This window comes from Pteropus vampyrus, unplaced genomic scaffold, assembly GCF_000151845.1.
Source record: "Pteropus vampyrus isolate Shadow unplaced genomic scaffold, Pvam_2.0 Scaffold33, whole genome shotgun sequence".
NCBI classification, from domain to species: domain Eukaryota; kingdom Metazoa; phylum Chordata; class Mammalia; order Chiroptera; family Pteropodidae; genus Pteropus; species Pteropus vampyrus.
The window spans coordinates 9,229,644-9,233,720 of record NW_011888814.1 but is presented as its reverse complement, the minus strand read 5'-3'; the positions used below and the strand labels follow the sequence as shown (position 1 = coordinate 9,233,720).

The window sequence follows — 4,077 nt, the reverse complement described above, 5'->3', positions numbered from 1 at the left end:
CTGAGGCTGTGGCTTCCTCAAGGGATGGGTGGCAGCAGATGTCTGGTACAAGTGCCCAGAGTATGCACAGCCTCTGCCAAGGGTGTCCAGGGCCCCAGGCATGGGGTGAGGGGTGGGTGCAACCAAAGAAAACCCCCTGCTCTCATTAGCAGTCCGAGAACACTGTAGAATGCCCTTGCTGGGAGGGAGTTCCAGCTTCTTCCTTTAGAGATATGTGTCCATGGCCCAGAGCCTCAAGGTCCAGAGCCAAATCCTTTGGCCTCCGGGACAGTGCTCCCCACTATACTGTCCAGTGTCACCTCACCACTATGGCTCTGGCCATGACATGTTACTGACCCTCATGGGGGTCTAGCATTTTCTGCTCAGCAAAGTTCTCTTCCCTTCTTTGTCTGACTGGAGGCACACGGCCATTCCAGACACAGATGGAACCACCAGCCTTGCCCTGTTTTTACAGATGCAGAAACTGAGGCACATGCAAAGAGACTAGCCCAAAGTCCTGCAGAGAGATGGTGGCAGAGCTCCAACCAGAATCAGAATTGTCTTGGTTGGAGGCAGAATGAGGAACCCCAGGGCAGCGGGTTGCTAATTCTTCAGTCAGTTTGGGCTGGGGCCCAGAGAAGGTACCTAGCTTCTGCAGACAGAAACTCAAGTTCATGGGCATGCTCAGATGAGAAAATATTTTTTGTAGCCCCCGATTCATACTAGAGGGACTCTGCCAGAAGATAACAGATGTTGCCTGCAGCACCCTTTGCTGGCAAGCTGTGTCCCCACTCTGCCCTCTGCAATGGTGCAAGGTGGCCTTGGAGCCCAGGGCTCTGAATTCTCCACTGCCTGCTTGGCTTGAATGGATGACTTCTGAGCCTCCCCTCCACCTCAGTTTCCCCACCTGTGAAGTGGGTGGAAAATACACTGTCATCTTAGGCTCGTAGCAGCCCAGAGTGATGCCCTGTTTGATTACCAAGTGGATTAAAAGTTTCATGTACTTGATACAAGTAATTCTATCCTGTACATGGATAGTTTTGTTGACAAGCAGCCTCAGATGGCCTTTCACCAGCCTCCCTAGCCCTCTCCTCAAGCTCCCACCAAATGGGCTATGAAAGGAAGAAAAAGATGGTAGGCACCTCCCAGTGCCCATGAGATAATGTAGTTGCTGTGCTTTCTTGCTGGAGGCTCCCAGGAAGACCCAGCGGGGCTGAGCGCCTAGGCGGGCCTCTGGTTATGCCCCGTTCCTCCCAGGCTGGGAGCTGCTCTCTGCCAGAAGGCGTTATGATAACCCAGGCAGTGGGCTGCAGATCAGAGGGCCAGGGTTGTTGCAGAAAACCTGGAGCCGCTCAGGTGCCCAACCACCTGGCCTTGGCGGCCCACCCCAAAGCCAGCTAGCACTGGGCACCTTTGCTGAAACCTGTATCTCTTGATGTAAGAGAATCCCGTGTAACACAAGCTCAGAGCTGGCTTCTGGCCAAGACCTGGTCCCCTCTTGTCCCCTGGATATTCAGGTGGAGGGAAAGTGTGCACTGCCCTAGGGGAAGCCTCCGCTCACCACCAGGCCACCCTCAGTCCGACCCTGGCAATGCCAGCAGTGAGGGCTCACTGGGTTCCTGGGGTCAGCACACAGACCCGCGCTAGGCACGCTGCTGCATTAGCTGGCGGTTCCATGTGTGTTTGTCCCCTCCTTCTGTGGGGTTTTGCTGTTCTTTTTCTGTGAATAGCTCTCTGGTGGATGGTTTTTCATTGTATGTTCTTTCTGGAAGCAGGTCTCAAATAAACAAACAAGTACGTAAATGAAAGGCGTCCCAGTGGTTTTCAGGAGTCGGGCATTAATGGAGTAGCATTACCATTCCCACGAGGACCACCATCTCCCCCTCCCAGGGGCTGGCAGGGAACCATCACACTGATATCCAGGCCTCTGGTGGCCTCAGCCAGCTGAAGCCACAAACTGCAAATGGCTGCCAAGTGTCGCCCGAGGCCTGCATAAGTCGAATGTCGGGCTGGCCTGTTCGATTTCAAAGTGGATAGAAAGTCTCCCTGGACCTTATATATTGGAGCAGAGCGATGTTCTTTGAGGTGGTGGCTGATGCTGGATTTGGAGACACAGCTCTGGAGGAAAGTTTGAAATTCATAGTTTTGTGACCGGCACCTGTCCTGCCTTCACTGGCATAGTTGGCCAGATGGGGCCAAGGCCTGTCCAGATCTTGGGCTCCCTCCCTGCCCACCAGCAGCCACAGGGCCCATTCAGAGATACCTGCACCCACTCTCCTCACATACAACAGACAGAGGGGTGGCATGTGCTGACAGACTCAGTTCAAGTCCCTGCTCCATCCCATCCTAGTTGACTGACCAAATTATTAACCCTCTCAAGCCTCAGTTTTCTTATCCATAAAGTGGGCATTCTAACTAGCTTCGCGCAGCATCAGGCGCCCACCCAATAAATGTAATTTCCTTCCCCCTGGGTTTTTTCATTACAGTCCAGACAAAGAAACCATGTTCATTAACAAATGCCATTCATTATTTCAGCAAACATTTAATGAGCGTCTACTATGTCCCAGACAGGAGCTGCTACCACCGAAGCCCTAGGACAATCACAGGTGGGGGGGGGTCTGAGTTTGCGGGTGGAGAATACACACAGAGACACACAGCCTATGTGATAGCAAGGCGTTCTGTTGTCTGAATTTTCATGATGAAAACGGACAGCGCAGGAAAAGCGAGAGTCTTCAGGGGAATTATCTTGGTCTTCTAATCTTAAGACTGAGGGCAACCGGAAATAAAGCAAGGTGTCCAGGAGTCTTCCGGGCAAGGTCAGAGCTATGTTAAGAAAACAGTTATTTACTACGGCCATGCCACCCTGAACGTGCCCAATCTGTCTGATCTCGGAAGCTAAGCAGGGTCGGGCCTGGTTAGTACTTAGATGGGAGACCACCTAGGAAGACCAGATGCTGTAGACATTAAAAAAAAACCAGTTATTTAAATGTGGCTGAGCTAGAACTAGCTGAGACTGGGGTAGGTGGCTGGAGTGAACCCCTACTGTGGTCCCAGTAGAATTAGGCAAGGTAGAGAGGACTCCTTGGATCTTGACAAGAACTGAGGTCAGATGACCATCGCAGGGACAAATGCTGGAGCCAGAGAGCCAAGAAATTAGGGTTCAAGTCTCAGCTCTGCCACTCACTGGCCGTGGGACTTGGAAAAGCCACTCAATCTCCCAGAGCCTCCGTTTCCTCATGGGTGGAATGGGTTGTCCCAAGAGTCCAGAAGTGTGTGAAGGCTCTTTGTAAACAGCCGGTGGCACTCCAGGAGCTGGGAGGGAGAGGACCTGGGTCTGAGCCTGCACCCGCCAAGTGCCTTCTGGGTGAGCTTGGAAAATACACGCTCCCCTCAAGACTCAGATCTTCTTTCACCCCCGAGATCTGAGGGGACGATGAAAGTGTTCAAGGAAGAATCTTGTAAAGTGTGATCTGCTGGGCCACAGTCAAGGCTGCTTGCTTCCTTGGCCTGGGTGCCCCAGGTTCCTGTGGTGGCTCCGAGGCCTGAGCCCTTCACTGTGGCACTTTACTTCAGGATATTTCCCCCATAACTCTGCACAGCCACGGCCTTCTTCCCAGCCCTCTCAAACCTACTCATCCTGGCACATGAGCACATGAAAAGATGCTCAGCACCATCAGTCATCAAGGAAGTGCAAATTAAAACCACAAGGAGATGTAGCTACATACCCTACATGGCTAAAATGAAAAAGTCTGGCATATCAAGTGTCGGCAAGGGTATAGAGCAACTGGAACTCATTTCTTTCATTAGCCAAGGGAAACAAAAGTCAGTGGTAGCACGTCGATAGCTTCGAATTGCCATGGTGGGAGTATTTATACCTCAGACATCAGCAAACGCTACAAATTGAGGCTTCCTCCCACCCCAGAGAGCTGGATGTTAAATGTTTACCCACACAACCTCCAGCGGAAACATGTCCACAAAGACACTTGTACGTGAATGATCGTAGTAACTTCAGTCGTAAAAATTGGAAATAAACCAAATGTCAATCAACTGGGGAAATGGAAAAGCAAACTGTGGTACGTCCATACAATGGAATACGAC

General features: G+C 51.7%; 1 pseudogene; it reads left to right on the top strand.

The window, feature by feature from the left end:
* Positions 1-2,824: 2,824 nt before the first annotated feature.
* LOC111738034 lies at positions 2,825-2,942 on the top strand (annotated as a pseudogene).
* The last annotated feature ends 1,135 nt before the right edge of the window (positions 2,943-4,077 follow it).